At 40.1% G+C, this 19,991-nt stretch overlaps 1 protein-coding gene across 12 annotated transcripts in view; it reads left to right on the top strand.

Moving 5' to 3' along the window:
• The window catches only part of LOC119914090 (transcription factor 4-like), a 270,600-nt gene that overhangs the window by 201,084 nt on the left and 49,525 nt on the right, over nucleotides 1-19,991 (top strand). The window lies entirely within an intron of this gene.

Raw genomic sequence — 19,991 nt, 5'->3', positions numbered from 1 at the left:
CCAGCTGGATGAAGCCAAGTTCAGCTCTCCGTGTCACACTCCATGGTGTGTGAGCTAGCCTTGCACACCCTCTTCAGTCCCTCCACTCCCACTCAACACATTTGGTTGATTTTTGAAAGTGTGTAGGACGCGGGGACAGATTGAAAGTCAGTGTTTTATTTTTTAGAGACTTGGAGAACTTAAGAGATTAGTTTCCCTTCTCTGCGGGTGGATTAAACTTGATGCAAGGAGTTATGGCAGTTTTATGGTAGTCCCATAGTACATATCTACGGAGTAGCACCACCACAACACCAGATCAATGTCTTTCATGCGATCAGCCTCAATTGTGCTTTAACTGTATTCTCCACCATATTTACATTCACTTTGTGAGAGAGCGACAATGGGAAGGTTGGTTTGTCATGACTCATTACTGTAAAGAGGGATGTTGCTGTCTAATCACTGTGTTTATGTCCTTGTGTGTGCTACTTTTACTGTAGCAAACACTTTTAGTTGTGTGTTTGAGAGGGATGCAACGTTTTAATGCCCTTTCTGTAACTCACCTCGGACAAAAGCTTCTGCCAAATGAATGTAATTTAACGCGGTGATCATGGTGAGCAGAAAGTTCGCGGCGGACATGGTTTTGGTAGACTTGCGTTACTGAGCGGATCACTGTGCCTTTCTTCAACTTGCTTAAGGTTGTTTCTCCACCACCCTGAGAAGCTCAGAGTAGAAAACACGAGCAGCCCAAGCTCACCACAGTTCTTGCAGTTTCTCATTTATCTTGATTCCCAATTATTCAATATCTTGACTTTCCTCCTAGTACCACCATCTGGCTGAAAACTAGCTGGCTGGTTGTTGAAATATACTCCTGCTCCTAAGAGGGGGAACCCTTTAAATTAAAATGACCCCAATACCTTTCATCCAGTGCCATCTCCTGGACAAACTTTACATTTTTAGCTTTGCTAAGAATAGCTAATTATCAGTATATTTATGTTTTATCCATTCATTATTTTTTAGCCACAGACAGAAAGAAAAAATGACAGTAGAGGCAGGGGGGCAGTTTTCAGGCCGAGTGGAAACTGAACCAGAGTGCAGTCAGTCAGTCCACACAGGAGGCCGATACTCTAATCCTTATTAGAGTATTTTTATGGATGACCAGGCTGAACGGGATCGGAGTCAGATGTTCAGAGGAACCGTCCGCTTCATTTGAACCAGTCAAGGTGGGCTTGATTTACGCTGCCAGGCTCTTGGAACAACCTCTGAAGCCGTAACATCTCTGGAGAAATAAGAGCAGAGAGCGCTCTGCATCCTCTGGCTTCTATTTACTGATTTCATGTTGCTCTTTTCTGCCACATATTTTCTGCATCAGCTTGAATTTCATTCTTTGTGAATTTGAACTGGGATCAAACAGAAGTACAGTGTTTGAAACTGGTGCATTGTGATAAAGCAAAGGAAAGGATGCACACATTTAGATCAGATAATACAAACAACTTTAGAAAACATTTCCCACAAACAGACTGTCCCATCTGTGGGACTCTGAGGTCTCTGTTTGCATTTGTAACTCCATCTCAGATCATTTTATTGTGGTTAATCCTTTCTTTCTCTTGTTTTTAGCCACCTTAATTAGATTTTAAAGTTACTTGTGCATTTTGTGGATTATAGCTTGAGCGTGACATGCAAAATGAATTTTCATTTGAAAAGAAAGACTTATCTTCCTTAAATTATTCAGCCAAAGTTAATTTATCATAGTTATTTTTTCTAGATATGGTGAGAATGGGCAGACGTCCTTGATCCCTTCCCAAAATCATTAAAAACAACTTTCTCTTGACTTCATACTCATTTAAGTATAACACACTTTCTTCTTTTTTGCCCCACTCACTCCAGTCATAGAAACCTGTTTGTCAGTTCCCTGGTTTATCCAAAACTTCTGGCCTGTCAACACAATAAATCTGAGCTGGAATACTGTACCTTTAAATTCATTCTACATGGACATGGTATGAAGATGGTATAAAGAGATCTGCTGATGTAACACAGTGACTGGGTGCTCTAATGGCTGCACAGCCTCTGTTAGCATGAAGAAGTCAAGGGTTGAAATCCCTGCAAGCAAAAATGACGAATATGAAGGATTAAGTTTGTTAATGCTTGTTGGTGGATTTAGTGCTGTGATGATCTCTTCTAACTGTTGGTGTATTCTGCTTTTACTGTCAAACCATAATGAAGACAAGAAAACAGGAGAACATGTACTTTATAAGCCGGACATGTTTTGATTTAAATGAAAATGACTATGATCCTTCAACTCAACTTTAGAAGTTGAAGCTGACTCTGTTGGATATTTATAACATTATAAATTACAATAGTAACAATTGTTTGATACTGACTGAATTTTAAAGTGTAGTTTTTAAACTACACTTTAGTTTTATCTGATAAAATCTGGTTTTGTTTTTTAACACAGTAAAGATTTGGTTTTATGTAAATGTGTGTTTTTAACTTATACAGTGAAGTTTAGTTTTACCTTCAAACTCTGCTTTAGTTTTATCTAATAAACTACAGATTGGTTTTATTTGTTCTAACTATAATTTGGTGTTAAACAATGAAGGTTAAAATTTAGTTTTTCTTCAGACTCTGAATGATGCAACCTAAAGCAGGTGAACGGTGTTTCTGGTCCTCACTCACACCCCGTGGCAGCCATCTTAGTGTTTGGTTTGGTTTGGTGCATGCTACGGTTGCCATGTTATGTTGCTGTGGTGAATGACACCCGGGCACCCATCGCCAGCTTGCATCACCGTGGCAACGGGATAACTGTGACCCAGCATCCCACCGGCAGCCGTGCTCTCTGCTCCCCACTCTCCGTCTGCACCCTCTTCAATAATTAACATGGCACGGCAGCCATCTTAGCTTTTGGCTCGGTTTAGGTGCCTGCCGGCGTGTTGCCTCGGCAACAGGGTCCCTTCAACCCAGCACTGTGATGTTGGTCGTGTTTTAACACTTCAACTTTCTGAGTTGGAATCCACAAATCTGCTTCAAATGTCATAGCAGCCATCTTAGAAAAGGTGATGGAGACGGTGAAGACAAACCAGGATGAGACGCACACTCACACACGTCAGAGCCGCCTGAAATTTACCCACATATGTTTAGACAACATTTGATCACAAAACTGTCCTGATTTAAGCTAAAATATCAACTTTTTGAAGCCTTTTTGTATTGACTTCAGATAACACAGAGTTTGTTGTTTACAGCAACTTAGCAGGGCCTTGTGAATCCAAGGTGACGCACACATGTTGAGCTCATGAGCTTCATGACTGTGTCATTAGTTTAATTTATTTACACATTGATTATTTATTTATGGAGCTCTAGTTGATTGAAAAGGGTCAGTGTGGATGACAAAGTTAAAAAAAATCATACAGAAAAACTGCATGAAAAAAAACAGAATGGAATAAAACACAGAAATTGCCCTCAAACACAACCAATAAATGTGACCCCCTGCAAAGCTTCAAAGTTCATCCCAGCTGAAATAAAAATCTGCATTAACAAACGTAGGTCAAACGTCAAGTGATTACAGGAATCCAACAAAATTATAAACACCACAGACGAAGAGATGATAATAAATATCATCCTCTCTCTCTCTCTCTCTCTCTCTCTCTCTCTCTCTCTCTGGCCATAAATATTCCCTGAACTTACTAGATGTGTGCACACTTGCTGCCTCCTACACTCTTGTTCTCGCCCTGACAGCTCGGCTGCCGCAGAGAGCAGAGGTCTCATTGGCCGTGTGCCCTGCAACGGGCGTTTTGATTGGCTGTCGGGCCGGCTGCCATCATGACAGCTGAGCGAACACATTTGTGTGTGTGTGTGTGTGTGTGTGTGTGGCGAGTGTGTTTGTCATGGTGGCAGCAAACAACCAATCAAAATGCTCAGCCTTTCTTGGTGTTTGTCTTTCTCTTTTCTTCTTCTACATCTTTGTCACAAGATGATTACCTACAGGTTCTTCTTACTCCACCTTTGTAGAAATTCGATAAACGGCTCTATGAAATCAAACCTGTTTCTGTCTCTTGGAGGCTCCCAACCTTGGGGTCTGGACTCCTCAAGGGGTCTCAAGACAAATCTGAGAGGACACAAGATGATTAGTTATATTCATCTTCTTCTGACTTTTCTTTAATTTGGGCTTTTTCTCACGAAGCATTGAATACTTTTAGCTCTTTAGGCCTCTAAAATCTAATTAATCTAATCAGTGAGTATGCATTGCTTTGTTGTAAGGGACCACAAGCCAAAAAGGTTGTGAACCACTTTTTAAAACGAATGGAACAATGGTCTATCACTGGAGTTATTTATTTTTAGTACAGCGCAAAGAAAAGTCCTCTCCATGTGCATATTTTCACCTTGTTTGGAGATGCTAAGTCGTCAATAAGGAAGACAAAAAGTAACCAGGTCAGTTTAAGGGAAGTTGTAACAGTGCCTGCGGTTTGGTTAGATTTAGGCACATGCACGACTTGGTTTAGGTCAGTGAAAGATAATGGTTTGAGTAAAAAGAAAGAATTGGTTAATGCTAATGCAACAGTTGGTACAGTAATGTTGTCCATAAACCGCAGGGTTGGCAGTTCAGTCCTCAGTCTGTACACATACAAGTGTCTGTGAACAACTGATGGTTTTGCCAGCAGAATGGTAGCAACCGGTGTGTGTGTGTGTGTGTGTGTGTGTGTGTGTGTGTGTGTTTCTAAATGAGAAACAAATTGTAAAGTGCTTTATAAATCTAATCACTATTTAGGGACAAGTACTGCTCTTTCACTTCCCCCACACAGATTTTTTCCGGAGATTGAACTGACAACTTTTCTGTCACAGTACTCTGTGTGTGTGAATGTATGATCGACAGCCCTCTATAAAAAAAGTCCCATAGAACTGTTGGCTTGTGTTTCTCTCTGAAACTTAGAGATTGTTCTTAATTACTTCTTCAGTTGATCATTTATGAAACCGCTTAATGAGCTCCCAGACAGCCGACTGGCTCAACACCAAGTCTTTACCTATGCGGTGTGTTTTTTTTTCTTGTCGTTTTTCTTTCCTGTCGTCTCAGCAGGGTGTGGGTTAGAATTCCTGATTAACCCAGCACCTGCTCTGCCACAGTGCCTTGAGCATGACACTGAATCCATATAAGCTGCAGGTGGTTGACCTTTGACCTCCGACCTCCCAAGGAAAGTGGCTGGAGGAACCGCACAACAAGCGTCCCATAAAAAGGACTCTTTCTCTCTCTCACACACATAAACATAAACTTTCTTGGTGTCCTCATGTGTTTCAGGCCAAACTGGAACAGGCGAAAGAGATGATTTATATGGGACTCTCTTAGTGTGGATGCAGACTTTTTCTTTGTGTGTGTGTGTGTGTGTGTGTGTGTGTGTGTGTGTGTTTCGATGTTGGATAAGACACGGGGTGTGTACAACATGGACTTGCATATCTGTAAGGTCAAAAACTACAAGATAGCAAAAATCCTTCAGATTGGTACCATTTTCTTGTATTTGTAAAAATGCTGTCTCAGGAGGTGTCTAACAGGACAGCGATGCTGTTGGAAACGGATCAAACATACCCACCAACATTACTCATAAATCTGTGCGCGGTAGTGGTAGCTCATGCAAAATGGACAAGATGGTGGACAAACAAGCAGAAATTTGTCTACAAATTAAAAGTTTTTAGTATTTTTTTCGCTTCAATTTTTGAAAAGTTAGCGAGACCTAAACACTGAACTACCATATTAGCCCATGACTGTAACCAACCAAGTGTGTTTGGTGTGATTTCTAAGGCTTCTGTTAGCCATTTGCCTGTTCAATAGCTAGCTAGCTGATGCTAAGGCTAGTGACTGACAGCCAGAAGAGACGCTAGATGGCATGCTGACGTCACACGTTGCCCTAAATGCTTCCCTAAAAGGCTGTTCGAAACTAATGTTCATAGAGATGCCTTCACTCGAAAGGGATGCCTGAGGCAGCGAGGCAACTGCCTTCTGTTTCAAACACTGCCTGTATGTTGTTGGTCATTTGTGCTTTTTATGTGTATTTATATATACACTTATTTTTTCATTTACTTGTATGTGTAACTTGTGTGTTTATTGTTCAGCTTAATTGTTGTTGTTTTTAGCTGTGTTTTTCTCTATCGTCCTCATAAATTGTTTCTAGAACTGCGAATAAAGAGTAATGAAAAACCTGATGTTTAGCTTAGCTAATACTGGAAGCAGGGAGAAGCTAGTAGAAGCTAGCAGGGAGAAGTTAGCCCAACTCTATGAAAAGAGAAAAATGCCACCTTCTTACAGCAATCTGTCTGAATACATGTGGTACCTTGTTTATTGAACAGTGCTAGAAATAGAAATGTAAAAAATATACAGTGATTTTAGCAGCAGTCAGCGCTATTTGTTGTCAAACATCTTCTGGATATATTGCTGCGTTTGGTTTTAGGATAAAGATTAGAATTCACTTTAAATTTTAAAGAACACAGACAGTGAAGGTCTTCATGAGAATAGTAATACAGAGCAGTTTGTGCATTTGTCTTCTTTTTATATCTATGTTTGTGCATAAACAGGCCTCTGTGTGTGTGTCTGTGTGTGAATGTGTCTTAAAGTGTGTTTTTTTATTTTTCTGTATCTTCCCAATTCACCCTGTGTCGGTCGAGGCGGTTCTCTCGCTAACGATTGCTGGCAGTCGGCAGCATGTGGCAGTAATTAAATCAAAGGAAATTCGTGAAAAAGAGAGAGGGGGGAAAAACGTGTGGTGACTTTGCCAGAAAGTCCTGGTGATTGAAAGGAAAATGGGAGGCTAATAAAACGAGTGTGGAAGAGACTCGTAAAGAGCCGTCACCTGTGGAGAAATGTTTTTGTTCTCCGGAATGAAAAGCTGCACACAATCACACACACAGATAGTTTACACAACTTTGTATGTACACACGCGTGACGGTTCTCACGTGTACTGACAGACGTGCACACCGCCTTATTATTCACTTGCACAGATGGGGAAAGCATGCAGACACACACACACACACACGCAGAGGTGAGACTCTGCATAAACACATCCAGAAGATACCTATATTATTATTATTGTTGTTGTTGTTGTTGATAATAATAATAGAGCAGTGTCAGAAAAAATGTATTTTGAAATGTAAAAACAAATGGCACTATCTTTTGGTGAAATTTAAAAAAACAAAAAATAAAATTAGGAGATTAGAATGTTGGAAAATTTTATGAAAGATAATGCTGTCACTAGGAAATGATATGAAAAGATGTAAGGATTCATGGTGAAGAGAATTCACTGGTGTGTGTGTGTGTGTGTGTGTGTGTGTGTGTGTGGGCACGCAGTTATGGAGCCCTCAGTGCTCTGAAAAGCCACAGTGCGATTTGTTATTTCCTTCCTCTGATGGGTATTTCTCGTCTCAGACACACACACACACACTCAGTCCCAGACCTCTGGCTATTTCCTGTGTCAGGGGGAACATTATAAAGCCACATTATGTTCACTATGAGCTTCCATATTCCTCCATCGCTGAAATCATCCTGTGTGTGTGTGTGTGTGTGTGTGAGGAGAGCCTACTCAATTTCCCAAGAAAAGAGATGTGAAAGGCTATGATATTATACACAAACATACACATACACACATACAGTAGATTAGTTTGTTTGTTTTTCAGACTGGATGAAACATTTGAAGAAAGAAATGTGCAGATGAGCTGCAGTATTGATTGTTGATCAGTAAATGATTGATTTATACATCACATTCTGCATCTGGAGGAACTTATCCAACCCATAGAGGTGGCAGGTCAGACTCATATGAATCTTTTCTGATGGCAGTTTTGGAGCGTTACATCAACTCAATTCAAATGTATCCACACATCCCTGAATGGATCATCAGCTCTCTGTTCTTTCATCTGGGTGTTCGTGACGGTTCTTTATAAAAGTCTGGTTTGAGCTGGTCAAATGGAGGAATGTGTTGCTGCTCCTGGGATTTGTTCTGCTGTGTTCATAATCGATTCCAAACCATCTGTCACTGTGAGAATATCCTGCTGTTGGTTCATGAAAATGCTCCAGTCAGGTCCAGAAATGGAATCCAGAATGTTCTGTCCTCTTCACCACATTATTGTGTGTTTTAGTTTTTTATATTGATTGATAGACTGGTTCCAGACCTTCACCTCTTTGTTTGGTTCCTCAGTTCAAACAGATTGCCGAAACGGTCAAACAATCAGAGCAGAGTGTCCAGGATTAAGAATGGGGTGTCATCTTCCCATACAGTTAACTAGCAGCTACCTAGCTACAGTTATGAACAACAAGTAAAATGGCGAATGAGATGGTCCCAGCTGTAAGTCCCCGTACAGAAATAACAACTCTGTTGTTTGGTCAATGTGAAAACCTATAAGTTGACCCCTAGCAACCACTACCGCATCTTCAGTGTAAACGTCACTCTGAATGAATGAAGTCAAACATATAGCAATTCATCCTGATTATCAGGCAGAGTGAGAGCATTAAAAAGACGTTGGTGGACAGTAGAACATTGGTTAAAACACTGGGCCGTACCTTCCTAAATGAATTAAACAGGAGTCAGGAGACAGACAGAGACTGATGGGAGAAAAAGAACATCAAAAGCCAGACAATCTAGTGTGTGTGTGAGAGAGAGAGAGAGAGAGCAGTCCAAGTCAGTGTGGTTCTACCTCGTTCTAGTTGCTCCAGTGTATTAGTCCAGTCCTTTTTTGTGAGGGTGTGTTCAATTTGATGGAGGGGGCGGAGTTAGCTGGGTGGCTGCACATCAGAGTCAGACAGCGTCCGTGCTGTGAAACAAACGCCCCTGTACTGGAATGGATGAAAAACTCAAATTAGTGAAAGTTATTTCACATCTGCACATTTTCACTCCTGCTAAATTCGGTTGAATTTACACACACACACACTATACAGCTACACTAACACGCTTCTATGTTACACTCTCAGACACACTCAATCCACTCTAAAATACATATAGACAAGGGCACAGAAAGCACACATGCATACACACAGTCTTAGAGTTAATTCAGTGTAATTAGTGGTCAATTAAAGCGCAGTGGCTTCCCTGGCTGTCTGACTCTTTGATGTTGTGACTCCTGGCGAGACCAGACGCCATCTTGAATTCATTTACAGGCCGCAGTGTAAACAAGCCACACTACTGGATCGTCTGCTTCTTCTTCTCTTGTGCTGCTTCTTTTCTTTAATTTCATTTTTACTGATTTGTTTATTTTTCTTCAAATTGCAGTTGAACTTTGCTTTTTGCAGATGTGGCTTCTTCTCCTCACTTTCTTTTTTCTTCTTCATTGGTGCATTTTATTTTTAGCACTTTTCACCTGATCTGATTTTGATCTTTCCTCTCTTTATTTTCTTATTTTTCTCTACCTATTATTCTTTCCTTTATATTATATTTTGTTTCATTTATCTTGTTTAATTTCTTTCTTTCTTTCTTCCATTTCCCTAACTCTACCAAATAAGCTGTGGAATGGAAAACATGGCTATATAAAAGTTTAGAAAATGGAAAGATTTCTTCAAATCTATTTTTGATTTTTACTGGTTCTAGACTTGGTCGGCTTCCTACTATTTGTGGTTTGACTTCAGTTTCTTTACTTTTGTGTAAATGCAGTAAAAGTATCTTTGTATTATATCATATTGTACTGTCTATATATTCATTTAATGAGCCTGAAGAACAATTTCCAGCGTTGGTTAGACAAGTAATATTTTTCTATGGTCTTCCATTCTGCTCTTTTCTTCTGTTCTTTGTGGTTCAGGACTGTTGCTAGCTCTATAAAATCGAGTAATTTTAAGATTAGAAGTAAAAAAAAACAAAAAAAAACATACTCTGTGTCTGACTATGTCTTTCCTGGAAACCATCACTAGTAGCACTGATGAAAAACATGAACATCCTTGCAGTTGGTTGTGATGTCGACTGAGCTGAAGCGGATTCAGCAGTTTGACTCACAAACTGAGGTCAGCAGTATGAAAAGGACAGAAATCAATGAGAAACTCTCACATACAACAAGTTACAGCAGGAAAGTGTTTGTGACTGAAGCTGCTAACTAGGTTACTGCTGATGGAGAAAAGCAGTGAATTATAGATAAACAGTCTGCTGCCTGAGAGGAGAGGAGAGGAAGTGAGGGAACAAGAGAGGAGACAAGCGAGTATAGATAAACACATCCTTCATTACAAATTAATGGAAACTTAATTTGTAAAATTAATCTGTAAAAGAAAAGGCATCATGAATGTGTGTGTGTGTGTGTGTGTGTGTGTGTGTGTGTGTGTGTGTGTGCGCGTGTGTGTGCGTGCGTGTGTGTGTGTAAGTCATGAATCACCATTTTCCTCCCTGAAGTATTCTTCTATGCACACACACTCAGACCAATTCATCTTTTTTCCTTTTCTCTGTTACATACTCCTCATTCTTAAGTGTCACACACACACACACACACACACATACACACACACTTTTTTAATGCAAAACAATTCACAGCCGCTCACACTCACTCATGTGTCACACACCTCTCATTTACTCTCTCTCTCTCTTTGCCCGGCCCCCCAGTGTTTTCTGTCTGAGTAACTCGACCCCCCTTCAGTCACAGGTGCACCACGCTATGACACACACACACACCACACACACACACGCACACACACTCACGAACACACATGCTGAGTCCACTTGTCTTCACATAGGGGGCTCTAATCATGCCACAGGAAGCTTGAGCTCCACAGGGAGTGTGTGTGTGTGTGTGTGTGTGTGTGTGTGTGTGTGTGTGTGTGTGTGTGTGTGTGTGTGTTCGGTTGCAAGTGAATTGAAGAATGTGTTTTAGTCCATGAAACTCACTGGGAGTGTGTGAAAGCTCTGCATGTTTTCAATTACACACAAGTATTTTTGCAGATGTGTGTGTCTTTTCTGTCTCTAAATGAGCTGTCTTTTTACCATCGCTTCCTATCACCCTTTTTCTGTCTTTCTGTCTCTTTGTTTTTAATTATTTTAAGTAGTATATTATTTCTTTGTAGTGATTTTTTTGAAAATACAAAATCTATATTCCCCTAGTTTTTTACTTTTTTTCTTTAGTTTTTTAGATTCCTGTATCGTTTGTTGTGAGGTCTGTTTAATTTCTTTTTTTCATTTTTTCTTTGTATTTTATTTTATTTTTCTACGTTCCATGTTATTTTTTGTGTCTCTTTTGGATTTTCTCTACTTTATCATTAAGTATTTTTGAAAACCAAAGTCTCTAATCTTTCATTCTTTTTCTTCCCTCTTTCTTTTTAAATATCAGATTTTCCTGACTATCTCCGATTCTTTTTCATAATCTTTCTCTTTTTATTTCTGTCATTATTTTGTTCTTTTCTTCCCTCTGCTACTCTTTTCTTACTCTTTATTTGTCTTTCTCTCTCTTACCTAATCTACCTCTCTCTCTGCATCATATGGAGTAAATTAGGCAGCCATGCTCAAAACTCTATGTGTGTGTGTGTGTGTGTGTGTGTGTTAGTGTGTGCATCTGGTTCACATTAGAGCAATTGCAGGTTGGTAGAATAAAGGGCTCGGCTCGGAGGTGGTGGGTGGGATTTCCTTCCGCTTTCTCACACACACACACACACACACAGTTTTCCCTCCATGTGTTTTGAATCAGGAACATAATTAACCTTCAGAGGATTCCGAGGCCGCGGCTCAGATCTCCGCTATAAAAATACATCTAAAAAACAGAACCCCCAAAATATGTTTGATCCGTCTGCAGCGCGTTTGATTCACGTTCCCACATCTGCCTCCGGACGGGCTCCAAGCGCAGCAGCGTGAGTGGTAAATGGAGATGAAAAGAGCGTGTCTACAGGTGGAGAGAGGAGGGGAATGAGACAGGAGTAGATAGAGACAGTAGAGGGATAGATGGATGTCGGTAATTGTTTCTGTTGTACTGTAACCGAGAAGCTTGAACCAAAGAGTGTTTGGTATGATAAATGACTTTTCATTTATTCATTATTAAAATTCTTTGTATTGTATTATACGTTGAGTTGTATACTGGTATGTACCTCTCCTCTACTGTTTTTGCTTCCTGTGGTGTTAAACTGTTTGTGTGAAGGTGAATAAAGACAAGATGAAAGTGAAACCAGCCTCTTAGAAATGAGAGAGGCAGAGGACAGAGAGGAGGAGGGGGAGAGTGAAACAAAGAGAGAAAAAAAATTTTGGACAGGCACAGGTGCAGCCGACTGTGTGTGAATATGTGTGTGTGTGTGTGTGTGTGTGTGTGTGTGTGTGTGTGTGTGTGTCAAGAGGTTTCGTGACTGCTCCTTTGAGTGTTCACATTCCAGCACATCTGCTTTGGATGAAGCGTGGTAAACTGTGTGTGTGTGTGTGTGTGTGTGCGTGTGTGTGTGTGCGAGTGAGCAAGAGAGAAGGGGGGAGAGAGAGAGAGAGAGAGAGAGAAGAGAAAAAAAACAGACAGAAAGTCCTTAATTGAGCAAATTGCTGATTAGTTTCTTGCTCCATTTTCTGTCTGGCTGCAGAAGTGTATTTGCAGAGTTGTATTAATAACAAAACTAAAAAGCGAGGCAAAAACAAGACCTGATCCTCAACCTGCAAGTCAAAATTTGAGAGCCATTGAGGACAAAATCATGACTGCACTTGATGTTTGGAGCTCAGAAGAAGTATTGCGTGTGTTGATATTCAGCATGCACTTTCTCTTACATACAAATTTTCTCACCTTCAGGTTAGTCAGTTTGTAGCATGTGGACATTTGGCTCTGCCCTTTCATTACAGAAATGCCAGGCTGCTTCCATGAGCTCTATCATTGCTATAAAAGTTTGTGAGAAAGACAGGGGCCTAACAGCCGGATAGGGGCATATAATGTTGAAGCCTGTTCAGGGCTCAAAGTTAAACTTTTTTGCAACTGGCCCCACAGGGCCGGTGGGTTTGAAACTTACTGGCCCTCCCTCCAAAGGTTATTTATCAGTGTTGCAACAAAACCAAAGACTTAAGTTATGGTATACTGTTATGTTGAATCATTTATTAAATAGGGGTGGTGATGGTGCATAGATAAGATGCTTGCCTTTGGTGTGGGAGACCTGGGTTCAATTCCCACTGTGAGACGTCCACCATTGTGTCCCTGAGCAAGACACTTAACCCCCAGAAGCGTGCGACCTCTGACATGCAGAGCAATTGTAAGTCACTTTGGATAAAAGCGTCAGCTAAATATATATATATATAAAAGAATCTAAATTAAAATGTAATCACAGGTAAAAAATAAAAAGGTTAACAAAAAATTTACTACTTAACAGACTATTCAAAGATGACTTGCCATTTAATAAAATAATGTCTTAAAGAATGCGCTGTTTTCTGGTTTATCTCCCCCTAAATAGGACCAACATTTACTAAATGAACATCATGCTGTGTTGAAGACTTGAAACTCATAAACTCATTATGAAAGGGTTTACTGAGGTAATAATTCAGCTAAGTAGCAACATTTTACCATCATTTCTAATGGGACCGGACTTCTTTTTGCAACCAGCAGACTCATCCCCTGCTGGCCGTTTCAGAATTCAGGTTTAAGTTCCATCTGCAAGGTTTCACTTTCAGACCCAGAGGTTGCTGTTGTGTCATGCCCAGAACGTCCTCCAGTAACTAAACAAAATGACCCAGGCATCAAAACCTACTTGGATATGGTTGGAGGAATTGCTAAGCTTTGCTAAGCCATCCACCCAGACACCCTCAGCCTATACAGGTCCTTGTCTGGAAAATGTGAATGTCAGCCGTTTTGAGACATTTAACATCAAATTATGTAATTGTTAGTCATGCTAGTCGAGTGGCTCTAAGACTGGCTAGGTGTGTCAGTCTGTAGGTCTGCCAATTTGGTTCAGACTGAAAAATCTCAGCAACTATTAGATGGATTCCCATTTGCACTTCGTACAGTGAACTCTATTGGCTTTCCCCTGACTTTTCATCTAGCGCCACTAGCGGTTAACTTATCCTCAACATTTACTAGATGAAGTGGCTCCAAATTTGGTACATTCATTTATGATTTACATTCCTTTTAACTTCCCATCTAGCGCCACCAGCATGTCAAACCTTTAAAGTGTCCATGTGTTACCATGCTAAACATGCTAAACATCAGCTGTTATTAGCATTTAGCTTAAAGCACTGCTATGCCTGAGTATATGTGGCAGAGCTGCTAGCAGGGGCGTAGACTGTTAGTGTTGTTCCTGTAAAGCCAGTCTCGACAGAAATATTGCTGTTTTATAGTCTGTTGTGTCCAGTTACCGCTTTTGCATCACATTTAATTTTTGCATAATGCATCACACTCAGATGAGTTGCTTAGAATCTTTGCAAATTAAGATCTACAATATGCAAACATCTTGTTCCACCACAAAATCAACACAATAATTCCACTTTTCAGTTTTTTTGTGAACAAACTTTTTGTCACAGCAGAGGAGCTGAAGGAGAAGAGAAGAGACAGAGAGGTTGAACAGATGCTTCCCACATTTGGAGACAATAACAGACAGAAGAAGCATCAAACACTAAACAAAGACAAAATGCCTACTTTTTCTTCTTTTCTTTTTTTTCCTCTCTTTTCCATTTTTCTCTCTTTTGTTTCCGTTTACTGTCTTTTTATCCGCATCCAACTTTTTGCATTTCACATTGTTCCATTTATTGTTTTTCCTACATCTTTCCAGTCTCTTTCTAACAAAACCCTTCAGGGCCCAGCAGCGTCGCCGTCTACAAATCATGACTGAAGCTGCAGAGAAAATTGTTTCTTTGTTTCTGTCTCTTTTTTTAGTGTTGCGTTGACTCTACAAAATAAGTCGTACTTTTTTTCCCCTTTTGCTTCCTTTTTTCTCACTTATTGCTGTTATTCACTCATTGTTTTTGCTTTTTCAGTTCCACGACTCGATTGATTAGACTAAAGGAAGCAATGTGTCAGTTTGGGACTAAACGACTGAATTATTCATTTCTTTTCATTAGTTTTTCTACTTATTTCCTATGATGTATTATTTTCTTTTTGAAGATGAATAGAGTGTAGAGCATGAACTTCCAAAGAAACATTTACATTAACATTAACATGAATTGTTTTTTGGAGCTATCAGTTCAGTGTGAGGACTACTAATCTTCTCTCTAATTAAAGTTCAGCTGCTGTTTGTGCTGCGTTCGTACCTGTGGTTCAGGTCAGTGAGTTGCACAGCTGGTTGCTCTGAATACACTTTGTGTGTGTTTTGTTAGCTCCATGAGGAATCAGTTTTCTGTGGAATGTGTCTTTATTCTCTCGTCTCGTTGCCGGGGGCAACACAGAGCGACGCTTTGATGAAACCTGTGATGTTTTGTGTTCTGTGAAGATTTTCTCAATCCGTCAAACATCACGACACAGTGAGCGGTTACACAAGCGCTTCTACTGGATTCTATCAGCATTTCTACTGTTCGACACATGATCATTTTACACAACAGGCTCCACTGGTTTCTATTCCAAGTATCTGTCGTTGTTCTGGAAAACAACAGGTTCAACTGGTTTGTATCAGGGTTCTTTGCCGGGAATTGGTTTTACTGGTTTATATCAGCTTTCTGTTGTAATACAAGAACTGTTTCTACTGGTTTCTAGTGTGTTTCTGTCATTCCACAAAGATAAATTGTTCAACTGGTTTCAATATTGCTCCTACTGTACTGGCTCCGCAGGTTCCATTGTGTGTCTACTGTGGTACAGGACACTCGTTTGGATGTTGTGTGTTCTGTTTCTATTGTGGTGGAGATCATCATTTTACGCCTATCTTTTGTCTCGTGTTTTTGTTACTGAGAACTAGTTTGACTAGGTTCTGTTGGGTTTCTATTGTGACACAGTAACTATTGTACAGAACTGGTTCCACTGCAATTAACTGTTTTTCTGTTGTAAAATTAGCATTTGTTCTGTTTCTACTTAGTTACAGATCAGATCTTCACAAGTGGTTCCACTGGTTTCTGTTGTTTCTACCATAGAACAGAGGATTTGTTCCACAGGTGTATATTAGGGTTTGATAGTGATACAAAAACTCTTCCATAAAACAAGTTAAACAGTTGTTTGGTTCCGATATTGTAAGAAACTGATTCCACTGATTTAAGTTTTCTATCATGGCAATGACAATATTACAGAATTGCTTTCAGTGGTTTCTATTGTGTCTCTGTTGTGGTACAAAGACCTGGTTTCTGTTGTTCCACTGTGGTACATATCATGGTTTTACAGAACTGGTTTGACTGGTTCAATGATACAGCGATGGTCCACTTGAGTTCTGTTGTGTTTCAGACATTACACAGAGGACTACTTTATCTGGTTTCAATGCAGCTTCTATTATGGAACCAGTTCAGCCAATTCCCATTGTGTTTCTATTGTGGTACAGAGCATAACTTTATACAACTGGTACCACTGGTTATAGGAGAAAAATCCTAATATTTTCAACCCACTGTCCAATGATAATATTCACAGAGTAACAAGGTTTTTGTCATAATGTCCAACTGAGACAAGTTATTTCTAATGTGGTCAGTGAAATGACAACATTGTCCAGGGTTTCTCTGATTGGCTTGAGGTCCGCTTCCTAACTGTGGGAATACTGATACTGCTGTGCGTGTGTGTGTGTGTGTGTGTGTGTGTGTGTGATGCAGACTGCAGGAAGTGAGGTTGTTATTGTGTCTCCCTGCATTCCTCAGACTTGAACACACTCTGCACCTGTTCCTGTCTGTCTCTCTGTAACACACACACACACACACACACACACACACACACGCGCGCACACACCAACACGCACACTCTTACATAAACACATGGACACACACACACTAAATCACAGTCTTTCAACACATTCAATGGGAAAATATGCCTGCACGACATGAGACATGAATCAAAATATTTTCAACAGGAACAACACAAACGTGTGTGTGTGTGTGTGTGTGTGTGTGTGTGTGTGTGCATTTTCTTGTATAGGCTTTGGGTCAATAAATGTGGTTTTATCATCAAACTCAGTTCTCAGAGGGGAAGAGAAGGAGAAGGATGTTATAGGGGATTTTAGTTTGGCTCTAATGACATGTACAGACACAATGTGTGTGTTCGTGTTTGTGTGTGTGTGTGTGTGTGTGTGGTGGTGTTGGGGGGGGGGCTAAAGGATTTGGATCCTTAAATCTCCTGCAATGTGCATTGTGGGAAGTTACCGACCTCTCCCAGCTGATTAGCTTCTCTTAGCATCTTACATCTACTTACAACTATTTAGTAAGTTTGTGTGTCTGCAAGTTTGTGTATGTGTACGTGGTTTGGTTGGTGGGTGTTTCCTGACCTCAACCTTTCATTCCCACAGTTCCCAGTGTCATGTCTTTCCGCGACCAAGCGTTTCAGGAACTAAACACAGTCGACACAAGGCTATGCTCTGGAACCCAGCGTTTCCTTGTCAGATGCGGTGTGTAACAAAACATGGGGTGATTGAAGTCTACAACTGCCTCCAGTGGCAAGGATTAAAGGACCATACCTGTGTGTTTGCCAGTTTTAGGTCCTTCACTACAGCTTATGTATACTTTAGGGGAATATTTCCAGGCGCATGCTGTTTATTTTTACTTTTTGGATGTCTTTTTTGCACCATTCCAGGCAGCTATTGGTTTAAACATGCTGAGACTTACTTAAATTGTGTAATCCATCACATCATGTAATCATGAACATCAAGTCTGCTTTAATTTGTCAGCCCCACTATCATGTATTCGGATAAAGCACGGATTCATTTTAAAAGTTTGCATTACATTACATTTTAATGAGATTCTATTTCTAACAAGACACAGCTGTACTGCAAACCTATAGCCAATGCTGGATGACTTCTGCAAAACCCTGGGTGGTGTTCTTTTTTTATTCATGTTCAGTGCCAACATTTTTAAAATGCTTGCTTTCTACAATATCACACATGGCAACAATGATAAAGGTAAAGGTTAGGTAAAGATCATGGCTATGACAAACAAACTGCGGTTACGGTATGGTTAGGTGGCTAAAACACTTGATGAGGATTAGGAAAGATCATAGTTGGAGTTATTAGAAAGGTGAACAATCTGTGTCCTGCATTTGAGTCAGACTCACTACACACCCACCCACCACCCCGACCTGCACTCTCTTACTTTCAACTTACACAGAGTACACTCCTGCATTGAAATATTGGACGTAAGTCATGAGATACGAAATCCTCCAGTATGAATGTCATACGTGGCTCCTGGGCTGATAAAATGTGATAAGTGAACACGAATGGAAGTAGAGTGGCTCAAACCACTGGTATAGTCATTGAGAGCAAAACATACTCCTAGAGCAAGGTATTGATCAAATGACTTTTTAGATTGGCTAACTGGCAGTACCCGGCAGGTAGTCAGAGTTCCTAGTGTGTTGAATTCCAGCTGTGCCACTTTGATCTAAAGAAAAACTACGCACAGGCTAAAACCTATCCTTGTGTAATCCCTTGTTCCTTACCTGAGAACCACAGAGGGGCTCACTTTTGGATCTTGCAAAGTTAATCGCCAGGAGGCTCATTGAAGCAAAGACATCAAGGCAAAAGCACATGCTAATGTGGAACTGAATGAAGTCACCGCCTATCAGCTTATCTCCCTGCTTTTTCACACCTATGCACAGCTGGCTATTTGCTGCAGAAAAAAAGGTATGGCTGCTGGTTTGTCAGTTTGAAAGTTGCAAGAGTCTCTGAGATTCCTTCTTAGATTCTCTATATGGTCCCACTGTGTCCTGAAGATAGGACTCAGTGGGACACAATTTACCATTGAGAGTACACGACAGTATTGCAAAGGAAATCAGTGCCAGTTTTTCCCCTCAGAAGTAAATGCCAGCCAATCAGCGAGTTTATTGTGATCTGTAAAAAGTCAGGTTTTTGTTTGACAGAAACTGTTTTAGGCTGTTTTCTGTTTTTAATAATTTCCTCCAGGGAGTGTAGAGAGTGATGTTTTTTATAATGCCCCCAAGTGTTTTTTTTTCCATCTTTTTCTTTTGTTTCTTCGGCCTGTGTTTTATCACATCTGTGTTCCATCCATATGCAAATACTCTAAAGTTAACAAAGCAACCCATGTCATTTTTGGGGGGGGTTTGAGGTAGATTATGTGTAGCTGTGGAGTGTTTTTGTGAATCAGTGGGGGAGACAGAGACAGAAATGCGCTTTCAACAGCTGTTCCAGGGTTTGCGTCATGCAACGCAAGCTAGCGTCATGGCTGAGTGTTCGCACGCTATGCACACACACACACACACACACACACACACACACACACACACAGAGGCATGCTGTGGGGACCCCCAGTCGAAGGCATGACCAAACACAGGCATTGTGTTCTCATGCAGCCGCTGTGTTGCTGAGGAAGAACGTCACCTGTTCTGAGTGATGACAGGCTGCTGGTTCTGCGTGCAGTCTCACGTTTTACTGCATGTTTGCTTAAAAAGCATAACATTTTTAAAAATCTAATTATTAAAAAAGAAAAAGTGAAATAATATTATTTGAAATTTTTTGAAAATGTAAAAACAAGCTTAATATACATAGCTATAAAAACTTTTCATGTTTAAACTACATATAGACAAATCTATTACACTTGATAGAAGATATGCCAATATTTCGAAATATTTACATGTATATTAGAAAAATATTCATCCAAAAGAAAATCTGCTTTAAAGTTTTACAGAATACATCAAATTAAAAATTGTAAGCTTTATTATCATTATTATTATTATTAACAATAATTTGTACGCAAAATCTTCTAAACTTAAAATAAGCCTAAAAGTAAAAGCTTTTTTGTTCCTTATTTTTTACTAGATGGTGAATAATAGCAAACTGATTGTAGTGGAAGTATTTTTCCAGTTTGAAAATCGTCAGTAAAGACCACTGGCAGTTCAGGATGTGGTGTGTTCGTCTAGTCAGAGTAGGAAGGGTTCATGTTGATTTGTTTAAAACATTCCACTCAGAACTTCGTTGGGGAGTGTCAGTCGTCTGTTACAGCGTAGTGGAAATGAAATACATCTGAAGCTGATCCCTTTGAGCCTCAAAGAGGGAAATGAGAGAATGGAAG

The sequence above is a fragment of the Micropterus salmoides genome, unplaced genomic scaffold (genome assembly GCF_014851395.1).
Source record: "Micropterus salmoides isolate LMB-PRFRI ecotype aquatic unplaced genomic scaffold, ASM1485139v1 Ms_hic_scaffold_20, whole genome shotgun sequence".
Taxonomy (NCBI): Eukaryota; Metazoa; Chordata; class Actinopteri; order Centrarchiformes; family Centrarchidae; genus Micropterus; species Micropterus salmoides.
The sequence above is the reverse complement of the archived record's forward strand: the minus strand, read 5'-3'. Positions and strand labels throughout refer to the sequence as shown.